This window comes from Chrysemys picta, chromosome 4 (assembly GCF_011386835.1).
Source record: "Chrysemys picta bellii isolate R12L10 chromosome 4, ASM1138683v2, whole genome shotgun sequence".
Classification (NCBI taxonomy): Eukaryota; Metazoa; Chordata; order Testudines; family Emydidae; genus Chrysemys; species Chrysemys picta.
The window spans coordinates 52354271-52367013 of NC_088794.1; positions in this window are offsets into that span (position 1 = coordinate 52354271).

Sequence of the window (12743 nt, forward strand, 5' to 3'; positions counted from 1 at the left end):
GCTTTCCCAAGTTTGTAATTACTGCTATGAAATGCTTTCCATGTGCTAAGAGAAAGAAAGAGCTCAGAAGAAAAAATTGCTAATGACTTTGAATGTTACAAAAATGAAATGATAAAGTTTAAAGATGTGTCCTGCTTCATAATTAACAGCCAGAACTTATTTTTAAACTATTTGCTTTCAACAGTTGAAACCCCACACAAGGTTTAAATACCAACGTAACAATATTTTATGCACCTGTGGAGGGTTGATATCTTGATTAATTTTTTTTTAAAAGCTGTATATATTTAAAATGTCTGTCTTTCATTGTATTGATATGCAAGAAAACAAAGTTAAAAGCCTGTTTCATTTGAATACCAATAATTTGTTCACAGTTTCACTTTATCTTTGATGGGTAGACATTTTAATCATGAGGAACATAGAACAAACAAACAAAAATTGAGACGGGGGGGGGGAGAGTGGAGAGACTGATTCTAAAGATAGAGCTGCTTGCCTTTACTGCAGGAGCCACTCTTCAGCTGGCATTACAATACATAATTATAAAATTACTCAACTAAGTAACTGTAACCTAACCCATGAATTGGTCCTTATCCTCTTTTTATATTTTTACTGCTCCATTGTGGCCTTATTTTGAATAATTTTTCAAAATTGCTTATCTTTACATTGTCCCTAATAGAAGTTAAGTACTATTCATTCTGTATGTTTTTTTTTTTTAAGCCTACTAACTGGATGTTTGTGCTTGTGTTTCATTTTTGATGCTTCAGGCATTACATTTATGCAAAATCCTGTGCTCCTCATGCTCACCAAACCTAACAAGCAGGCTGTCACTCATCTATCTTTAATTGTGTTCCATCAGACTATGCCAGTCAAATGGCCAAGATTCCCATTCTGGCAGTAGCAGTCAGCTTACCTCTATTGTGTATATAACAAGATTTATTAAGCAGTGTAATGATCACCCAAGAGAAGCAGTGGAATCCCCATTGCTTGGGTCATTTAAAATTAAAACAGACAAAACACTACTAAATGTACAACAGGGAATAAGTCTGCACTGGCAACAATAGGTTATAGATGGCCTAATAGGTTTTTTTCTCTCCTGCATCTCTTTGAAATCCTATAACATTTCCACAAGTTATTGAATTTATGTAAGCAAGTCATTACCTGAAAATGCTAAATAAATATATTAGCATTTACTGAACAGTGCTCTGCTTTTCCACTGAGGAACAATATCTGACAGGATAACAGTATCTGGAAATGTCACTAAATGTGATCTGTGTTTTGAGGAAATAGGTATTTGCCCATTGCTCATTTCCAAAGATTAAATTCTGACGTGTCCTTAAGAATTTTTGAAACTTTGTATACAATGAAAGTTAATAAGGTTTGCTTAAATTCTGTGAGGGCAGTAACTGGGCCTAATTTAGGAAGTGTATATATGCATCCCTTAGCTCTGTTTTGTACAAATGCAACATGTCTTCAAAACATTGCCCTAATTTTCAAGCTCTGATGTTGAGTTTATTCTTCACAATGAAGGACCAAACTGTCCTGCATTCCTTATATATTGACTTCCATGAAAATTTTGTCTGTAAATGCATTGCAGAATGGACTGGCAACTTGATCACAGGTAAAACTTCAAAGGAAGTCAGTGTGTAAGAAATGGAAGATGATTGGTTTCTTCATATGGAGCTATACTGTAGTTATAAGACTGATCTGCCATTGATGACAATAAAGTCATACAGGATTGGGTCCTTAGTTACTACCTATAATATGGAACTATAAGAATAGACTTCTTACATATTTGTATTTAGGCATTGCCTTTACTCTAATATTACCATGCCAAAAAAAGCTAAAAAGGAGAGGCAAAAGGAGTCAATTGTGCCACCAAATGATTGCACTAGTTTCCACTGATCTCCATTCACTGTGATTCCTGCCTTGTACCAGTCTTTTTTCAAGATGAGAGCAAAAAGGAACTTCATGTCTTCACAGCGCTGCTTCTGCCAAAGGGCTGATGGTAGATGAACTGCTTGGCTTCTCCATTCTGCAATGGGAATAGCGGCACACACACCACACAACTAACCTGAAAAATCAGAAGAAAAGGCAAAATAAAGAAACAGAGCAAACATAGAATGGTATCAGAATGAGGCGGCAGGTTTCTGCCCCTTCATGAAGTGGGGGAGCAGCTATACACTCTCAACTCCCATAATTAATGCAGAATCTCCTAGCATTAAACAAGCACTACAAGCTTCTCCTGTGTTGTTAGATCCAGAGGAAACCCAAAACAACTAACTCAATTCTTTCTACAAGGGAATACTTCCCAGGAGACCAGCTGTGTCATGGGCACCCTGCTGCTGGTTCCTCCTCCCCAACATTTTCTTGCATCTTTTCAGAGAAGGGGCCTGATGGGATACTATCTGAGTCCTTACTAATAGAACGTTCTGTAAGCAACGGAGTAACTGCACCCTTCTGAAGCAATCTGTCCCCCTCCATCCTTCCCCCTCTACAGTACCACTATGGCAACAGGGCTTTTGCTCTGGCATTAATGTAGAAAATACTCTCTCTTATTTGTACTTAATTGTTAGCACTGAAGGGTTCTTTACAGGAAAAAACACATGGCCGTACCAACACCATTACAGGGGACCATCTATGGCAAAATATTCTATCGTTTCTCCCATTATGCAATGGAGATTAATGGTCATATATTTTGCATTGTGTGGTTTCTGATTTTCTTTGCGTTTGGTTATGCTGAAGTTAGTTTGCCAGCAGAGCTGATTCAAAATGCCAAACCTGAAATGTTTCGCAAAGATATCTCTCTGGAAAACTATACCTTTAACAGGCTCTGACAAGAACCAGTTACGCTGGTCCATGTTATGCAATGTTGATCAGTTAGAATTCAGAGACACTGAAGGAAGCATACCTCTGTCAGACTCCTTGGGTTAGTGCCCGATATTGGGTTCAATGAACTTTCACCCAAGCCCAGGCAGGGTTTGGAGCGCCATGTGTCAGTGTTTCCAAAATGATATTTAAAAAAAAATCTTTAGTTGAAGAAATTTTTTAAATTTCCCATGAACCGGAAGTTCCAAGTTTTGGCCAGCTCTGTGTGCCAATGTCAATTTGTAGAATATCAGGAACATTCCATACCAGAAAGAGGTAATTGTGCCACAGCTCTAGTTCACAGAGTGTTTTTATTTTCTCTTACGTAGTGATGTTTCGCAAAGGCAATTGGATTTTGTTGTGATCTCACACCTGTCTAATCCATTGACATTAATGGAATTACTCTGATTTGCACCAATGTAAATGGAATCAAGCCCATTAGTAATAGTAACAGGATCACAGTAATACCTGGAATGCAGATCCCAGACTAGATCTCCATTGTGCTAGGCTCTGTATAGACACATAGACTGTTCCTGCCCTGAATAATTTGCCTTCTAAATTGACAAGAAAAGGACCTGAGTGAAAATAGAATCACAGAGGTAAAATGACTTGCAAGGTCACACAGCAGGTCAATGGTATACCTGGGTTTTATTTCCAGGTTTCCTGCCTCTCAGTTCAGTGTCCTATTCACTAGTTCACAGTGCCTCCCCATTGTATTGCTGGTGTTTGGTCTGTTTAGGATTGTGCTAGTTTAGAAAGTGTGTAACCACCTGACAATATTGTCTGTGACTGTAGGTGAAAATCATTCTAGAAAATGTTCACATCTACCCTTATACTGACTTGACAACTAAGCAAATTACTTTTTAAAACTGTATTTCTCATCACAATGTACTCAACTTGTTTTTGAGTGTGTTTGTATATGTAAATAATCAACAGTCTTCGCCCTAAAGTGCTTATTCCAGGCTCTTGATTCCTGAAGGGGAAGCCACCTAAAATTGCAATCCACTCAGTGCAGTGAAGATAAAGCTAGTATGGCATGTGTACAGAATGCATTATGACGACATTTTTTTGTGGGGGGAGGGGAGGCAAACATTTTATGAAATTACTGAAGGAGCAATAGGGGATTGCTTATTACAAAATATACATGCCTTAAATGAAAAATTCAGGCTGTGAAAATATTCCCTGTGGGGGGGAAAAAAAGCTATATTTTCCACCCTGGAGATTCATGTATGTGTGTGATCCTTTTTTGCTCTTGAAAAGGATGTTAATGTCTCTCATGGGGCGAAGGTGTTCATGGCTTACTGATCATTTATACTTGCAATGGAATTAGTCATTCTTCAAGCATGAAATACTGTATTATAGAAATTGTATTAGCTTTATTGGTTCACAATGAAGAACCTTATCAGAAATCATTTATCATGGCTTATGCTATTTTTTGCCTGTTTTCAATGCAGTGAGAGATCTTTCTCTCATTTTTTTTCTCCATGAGAAAAGGTGCAAGAAAATTTTTATTGGTTTTCCATTTTATGTGTCAGAGAGATGTGCTTATTAAAAATAAATACATTTTCAGCGTTGCATTTATCTGAATATCCGGACAGTTTTCATACTAGCAGTTGTTATGTAATAGGACAATTTAATAAATTCAAAGAAAATGCCTGGTTGAAGAAAGATAAAATAACAAATTAAATGGTTCGGTGAATGTCTCATTTTGGAACTACTTCAATCTGTATAGCACTTGAAAACTGTTGAAAAATGGATTTTTAAATTACAAGACAGGATGAACAGAGATATTCATCTAACCATGCAATCTTATGTACAGTAACTTTCATGTTAATTTCTCAGATTAAAATTAATCACCTACATACAAATCAGGGAGTTTTAAAAAAAAAGATACAAGTTAAATTGAGTTGTTTAAAGTTGTCCTATGATAGAGAATTTAAATGACAATTGAAGTATGTGTCCTGACTAGAGACTTCAGTTTCCCTAATAAGAATAAACCATCAAACTATCTTTTTCAAGTACTTTGCTTGATTGTATGCTATGATGGACTCAGAATTCAAATACGAAGGAATATTTTATAATTAATAATACTATAGTCTTTATAATGGGCTCTAGATTACTGTAGCAGCTTTACTATTACTATTTAGCACTTTATAGTTGTTTAGCACTTTATACTTTTCCCTATGTGGCGCTATCATACCATTTGAAATAAAATTAATGGTTTGGCAGAAATCGAGTCATATCGTAACACTTCTAGGCATGCTGTATAATAAAAATGCACATAAATTGGGTATTTTTCTACCCACCTCTGTTATGCATTCAATCAAGTGGATGGGGGGGACTACATTAAATGTCCTTTAAAATACTGTATACATTTTCTGTTTGTGCTAGAGGAAGGATGCGGGTTAAATCATGTAATTAAATAATGTGGTAGTCCAAAAAAAAACATAGTTCCTAATTTCTGAGTCGACATATCATGGCATCTAACTAGACATGCCATGTCTCTGCATTGAGGTATCCAACTAAGAAATTTTTGAAAATTCTAAAAAATACTTTAAACTGTTTGGAATATTAACTTCTAAGACAGCTTCTCTTTTATAAAAACATTAACATCAAGTATTCACAGAAAAAAAATCTGACTTAAGTGGGCAGATATTTAGGGTGAAATCCTAGCCGCACTGAAGTCAATGGGAATTTTGCAACTGATTTCAGCGGGATTTCACTCTTGGAACACAGAACCAACTCCAGAAATCCCGGATACTTTCATGCGTATGTAGTCCTAATCGTATAAAATGTTATGGCTCCCAACAAGTCTATGAAGGTGATGGTCTTAACCTACCAAGACCTGAATGCAATACTGACTTCCATCATATGTGAGAGGGCCAATATGAGACACACTTCAAAAACACAGGTAGGAGAAAGTCTGAAATGTTGCCATTAATCTCTTTATAATTTTTTTTATCTGCAGAATTTTACTTTCAAAGTTCAGTATTTCAGTTGCAATTAACGAATTCTACATTACCAAATGGCACAAAGACCATGTTTTAGTGACAGATTTAAAAGTGGATCTAATGTAAAATGAATGATGTACTTTATGATGGGATACAGATGAAGTATGTTTTACAGATCTGAACAGGCTCACATCGTACAACTTAAACCTATTTTTGCTGAGCTACCCTATGGTAGTGATCACTGGGCATTTGCAATTTTGTAGACTTAACCTTGCATCATTACAATTTTTAGGAGCTAAATTACCACCAAAAAGGAATCTGTATGTTGCCCTGATTGAGATGGGAATATGCTGTAATTTTCAAAGGAAAACTAATGGGGGGGGGGAACGTGTATTGTTGCCCCCTTTTCTGAGCTGAGGAGCTAGTCAAATTGTGGGGCTCGGAATATGTTCCAGTTTGAAGTTGAAATGAATGGAGTCTGATATTTTCTTAGATGCAGTCTTGTTTATTACAAGGAATCTACAAAGTCCTGCTTCCCCAAATGCAGGAGGAAACAAGAGCAAAAGAAGCAGTTATTTAGTTTACAGCCTCTAGCCCAAAGCGCGCTCTCTAGTTTTTTCCAGGATGTCATTGTGCTCATAGGCTACTGCTTCACTTTCTTCCTTATTGCCTCTTCCTCTCTCTCTGTTCTCAGTTTGTATGATTTGCTTCTCGCACCCGCCCATGATACTTAGCAAAAGTCTTCCACCTACTCACTCCAAGCTCCTGGGCAGGTTCACATAAATCCTTTAGTCTTCGGTAGAGGCTTCTGATTAATTTATCCTTGCAGGTATGTAAACTGAAGGGTGAGTTCACACCCATCGGTCTCAGTGAGGTTTTAACTTGACCCATAACAAGGTTTCACCCAGCTCATAACAGTATGAAGCTATAGAATGGAAAGAAAATGCATTCTATCTAGGTCCCCATGACTGGAGAATTGCTAATATAGTTTCTATGTTTAAGAAAGAGGGGGAAATGATCCAGGAAACAACAGGTCTGTTAGTTTGACCTCAATTATATGCAAGGTCTTGGACAATTTTTGAAAGAGAAAGTAAAGGACATAGAGGTGAATGGTAATTGGGATAAAATACAACATGGTTTTTCAAAAGATAGATTGTGCCAGACACACCATCTCCTTCTTTGAGAAGATAACTGATTTTTTAGACAAAGGAAATTCGGTAGATCTAATCTACCTCAAGTTCAGTAAGGTATTTGATACATATAGTTCCACAGGTGAAATTATTAGTTAAATTGGAGAAGATGGGGTTTAATATGAAAATTGAAAGGTGGGTAAGGCATTGGTTAAAGGAGTGACTACAATGGGTCGTACTGAAAGGTGAGCTGTCAGACTAGAGAGAGGTTACTACTGAGAGTTCCTCAGGGATCAGTCTTGGGATCAATCTTATTTAACATTTTTATTACTGACCTTGGCACAAAAAGTGAGTATGTGCTAACAAAAGTTGCAGATGACATGAAGTTCGGAGGTATTGCCAATACAGAGGAGGACTGGAATATCATACAAGATGATCTGGATGGCCCTCATAAACTGGAGTAATAGAAATGGGTTGAAATTTAATAGTGCAAAGTGCAAGGTCATGCATTTAGGGACTAACAAGAATTTTTGCTATAAGCTGGGGATGTATTAGTTGGAAGTAGAGCTGTCCCTAGGGGATGGCGAATCGGGGTGACCGCTCTGGGCCCCGTGCTTTGGGGGGCCCCGCAGGCCGGAGTGATTGGCCAGTGCACATACCGCTGGCTGGGGGAGGCTAGTCCCCAGCCCCGCCCCCTCCACCCAAAGGAGAGCGCCGCTGCAGCTTCCCCAGTCCCAGAGCGTCAGGTGGGAGAGCGTGTGGCGTCACCTCAGCCTCTCCAGCCCCGGGAAGGTGGATGGCATTGCCCCAGCCCCCTGGAGCCCAGCAGCAGTGCTGAAGTGGGGCCCTGTTGGGGGAGGTACCACCTCCCCTGCCTGGCCCGGTCAGTCCCAGAAGTGATGGTTTCGTCACATCCGCCCTGGTCCCCGCACCTCCCCTAGGGACGGTCCTGGTTGGAAGTGACAGGGAGAAAGACCTGGGTATATTGGTTGATCACAGGAAAACTATGAGCCGCCAATCTGATGCAGCCATGAAAAAGGCTAATGCAGTCCTAGGCAAGCGAGGTATTTCCAGTAGAGACAGGGATGTGTTAGTACCTTTATACAAGGCACTGGTGAGACCTCATCTGGAATACTGTGTGCAATTCTGGTCTCCCATGAAAGAGACACAGGTTTGATACAGGAGTGGGTGGGTGAGATTCTGTGGCCTGCATTGTGCAGGAGGTCAGACTAGACGATCATAATGGTCCCTTCTGACCTTAAAGTCTATGATTCTATGATTCTATGAATTTAGCTGCGGAGAGGGGCTACTAGGATGAAATTTCCATTTCCGAGGTATGGAAAACCTACCTTAAGAAGGAAGACTCAAAGAGCTTGGCTTATTTAGCCCAACTAAAAGAAGGCTGAGGCTCAAAATTAGGTGAAGGTTTCTAACCGTCAGAGGAGTGAAGTTCTGGAACAGCTTTCCAAGGGGCTGAAATTTTCATGCAACTAAAATACCTATTCCCATCCCCATAGAAAAGTAGCAGCCCTTTCTGTTGATATAGTCTGTGGCAAGGTGGGCTTGCAAATATCATGCCATTTATTGTCCAGCACAATTTGGGAACCCCATCTTGTAAATCCATCCACCATCTCCTGCACGTTGCTCAGAGTCACAGACCTACTTAGCAGGAGATAATTAATAGCCCTACACACTGGCATGACAATGTCCCCCACTCTGGATTTTCCAACTCCAAAATGATTTCCCACTGATCTGTAGTAATCTAGTGTTGCACTATAGAAGTTTGCAATCACCACTTGCCTCTCAGCTGTTGATTCAGCTCTCATTCTGGAGACCCTGCACTAGAGGGCTAGGGTGAGCTTGGCACACAGATCCAGGGATGTGACCTTTCACATCCAAAAGTACTGCTGCTTGTCCCAAACCTGCATTACTATGCAATCTCACCAGTCAGTGCTCATTTCTCAGGCCCAGAATTGGTGCTCAATCATCTGCAGGTGCACCGAGAATGCCACCAATGACCTTGAATTGTTTTGGTTTTTTTGCTATATCCCTTAGCAATATGTCCTCAAAAAAAATTGTTCTGTCCCTGGTTATTGCGGTTCTTCCCGTGGGTCTGCAAATACAGGAGAATTATGCAATGTTCATGAGAATAGTGCAGAGCTCTGCAGGCTCTATGCTTCTGTCAAAGATGGCGGACAGTGAAAAGTGCCATATTGGTTTGTGGGATTTAAAAAAAAATGCAGAGAAAATGATGGGATATCAATGGCATTTTGGGATGGAGAAAGCTGCATGCTGGGAACTTAACCCCTAGCTCCCAGAGATCCCTGGATGACTCATTTTCACCCACAACACACTGCAAGAATTTATCTAAAGGCAGAAATGCTGAGCACCTGCTGTTCCGATTGTTTATTCAGGTAGGAAATAGAAGAAAGGAAAAGTTAAGGGTGATTTAGATTAAATCTGAACAAAAGCTGTTAGTACCAATGGCGGCTGTTCAGAAAACTGAGCACTAGGGACTTGTAAAATAAAATAAAATGAAATATTTGACACAAGTTTCATGTGATAACCGTAAGTCCAAAGCTAAGATCTAATCAGCTAATGACACTTTATGTGGTATTACCCATCTCTCCCCCCAGTACAAGCAAGGAAAGTCTGCTTATCTCAAAGGCCAAAATAACCTGTAGTTCATGTGCCAATCATTCAGCTGTAATCTATGTTCACCCTTTCTGCTGTTTTTCTTCTTTTGAAATTTATGTATGCAAAGCATAATCAGCAATATCAGGCTTAATTGGAAGTAAAAGTGGATTTTTTGCCATGTTAATTAGCAAGCAGGTGACTAAATTAAAAAATAAGGTTTAAATACTTGTTACTTAAGAATATGTTGACTTAAAATCAGTTTTTTTTCTTTTCTCCCCAAATGTATCAGTATTGTAAATGTCTCTAAATTACATTAGATAGTAAGTCTTTAGATAAACATTTTATGCCAATTCCAGACTTAGGAGGCAAATTCTTTTTGATAATTCTATGTGAGGTGCTTTGGCTATATAATTCTGATCTTTTCCAGCTGCTCTTATGAAAGGAAGGCAACTGAACCAGGTTGTGTTGTTTTTGTGTGCGTTTTGCCAGATGGTGAAGCAGTCATTTTTTGTATGGATTACTAAAAAAGTTATTTTCGGTTAACTGTATGGACTGTTCCTGTGGTTTATTAACTTAAACTCAGAGCTGTTGGTGCTTCTCTCAGTGTTGGTATTTCTTTGTTATATATGAGGGTTCCCTATTGTATCCTTTTGATACCTGGACACTCAGTGGACTGACCCTTTTGTGCCCATGTAAATCCAAATTCATAAAGTATTGTAGAGGAGGGTCACATTCTGGCAGCATTAAAGACTTCAGTGGAGTTGCTGCATGTTTCCACCCATGTAAGTGAGATCAGAATCTTGATCTAGATGTTAAGGCTGTTGAGAGCCTCTTCCCTGATGCAATGAAAGTTGTCAAGTGCAAAGGAAGCCCTGTCAGTTCATGGTATGACAGCTATGCTAGCTATACAGTATCAAGACTTGTTTTTGTCAATTATCTCGAATGTTCTCTTCTCATTTTTTGATCTCCAGACAGTGGAATAACTCTTCTCTCTTTTATAACAAGCAACAAAACTTCAGAAAAGGTGTTGGTAACATTTTCCTATTGTTTGCATTTTGCTGCTGTGCTCAATAAAAAAAAAGCTGTAAAATGATGAAGGGAAAATTATAGTGGCGTCTCTCTAAAAACTCTTATAATTTGGAATTTTCAAAATTAAGGTTACAAAAATGTTGTTTCTGACAAGAGACTTGTTTACTTTCACAATGAAGACATGACAAATGGTAACCAGTGTAATTATTTACTGTGATAAACCACTATTATTTGACCATGTTTTTTATTTCCTTGCATGTTGCCTAATGAGCTTAGAGCTTCGGTGTCTTGTTTATATATTTCAAACTGCATAACATTTGAAATAATAACAATTAGAGCTGGACAGAGACTGGAAAAATAATTGGCAAATATTTGTTTTATTATTTTTGTAAATGATTTTGCTGAATGTTTTGGTAAACAAGCCTATTAACAGGAATGTTCCCTGAAACAACTTTTAGGTAGGTCTTGCAGAAAATGTATGTGAAGTGTGTTAGGAACTTCTTTTAGTAAGAATTAGGAATTCTTATTTACCTAAGAGTTATGCTCATCCAATCAAGGATCAGAAACAGAACATGTGACCTATACATGACATGTCAGATTTAATTTGGCAAGACTGGTATAATGCAAATAAATTGTTAGAGGCGAGCTTGTTGAAAATGTGGGCCCTGTCTTACAGTTTGGGAAGTTCATTAGCATTTTAAAGGATGTTTTTGTCCAACAAGGACAAAGAAGCTTTGGGGTACGTTGAAGTAAAGAACTAGACAGACTAACAAAGGCTCTGTGTTGAGGGCTTATGGAAGCACAGTAGAATAAGCTGGAAAGCGTTGACAATGTAAGTGGGCTTGTTGACATTTCAAGGGAAAGAGTTGGGGACGATGACTAATATTTGAGTTTTAGACTGGAGAGAAGAGATGAGGAGTCAGCTACCGAGCTGGGGTGGAGAGGCGTTTCTGTCCCCACAGATACCAGAATAGCTAGAGGTGAATAGAATAGCAAAGATGGGAGGAATAAGAGGGGAGACAAACCTTGGGAAACATGGGAATTGAAGGTTTAAACCAGAGAGTCAAGGATGGATAGGGTGACCAGATCACCCAAGACAAATATCGGGACGCGGGGGGAGGGAGGGGTGACGCGGGGGGGGGGGGGCGTGGCGGGGGGCGGGGCCAAAAAAAAAAAACCTTCCTCCGCAAGCGCTGGAGGGAGGCCCGGGAGACTCAGGGGAAGCGCGGGGCCGGGGTGAGTAACAGTCCGGCCTGGTCCCTTGCAGGCAGGACTCAGTTGGGTGGTAGGGCGAGGAGGGGGGCGGCCTGCGGGGCCAGGCGGCGGCTGTTCTCACCCCCGGCCAGCGGGACTCGGGAGCAGCCGCTGCTGCAGCTCCCACTGCCGCGGGGGCAGGAAGCGGCCATGGCGCTCCGCGGCTGCAGCTCTGGTGCCCCCGAACGCCCCGAGCCGGGGCCTGCTGCGGGGACCCAGCAGCGCGCACGCTGCACCCAGCCCCTGGCCAGTCGCGTCTGGGCTGCTGCCCAGCTGGTGCTATCCCGCGGCGGCCCCGGAGTGGGGGCAGCAGGCCCCAGCCCCCCCGTCCCGCAGGGGAACGAACGGGGCTGGGCTGCCGATGCCTCCACCCCGGGGCCGCCGCGGGATAGCACCAGCTGGGCAGCAGCCCAGACGCGACTGGCCAGGGGCTGGGCCCAGCGTACGCGCTGCTGGGTCCCTGCAGCAGGCCCCGGCTCGGGGGGTTCGGAGGCGCCGCAGCCGTGGAGCGCCATGGCCGCTTCCTCCCCCGCGGCAGTGGGAGCTGCAGCAGCGGCTGCTCCCGAGTCCCGCTGGCCGGGGGTGAGAACAGCCGCCGCCTGGCCCCGCGGGTCGCCCCCCTCCTCACCCAACCACCCAACTGAGTCCTGCCTGCTCGGGGCCAGGCCGGACTGTTACTCACCCCGGCCCCGCGCTTCCCCTGAGTCTCCCGGGCCTCCCTCCAGCGCTTGTGGAGGGAGGGGGAATGGTGAGCCCGGGGAAGAGGCGGGGATTCGGGGAGGGAGCCAATTGGGGGAGGAGGGGGCGGAGTCAGGGCGGGGGGGGTGCGAGTACTTCCGGGCTCTAGGCTCCGGGGCATTTCCTTGTTTGTCCAGTGTCC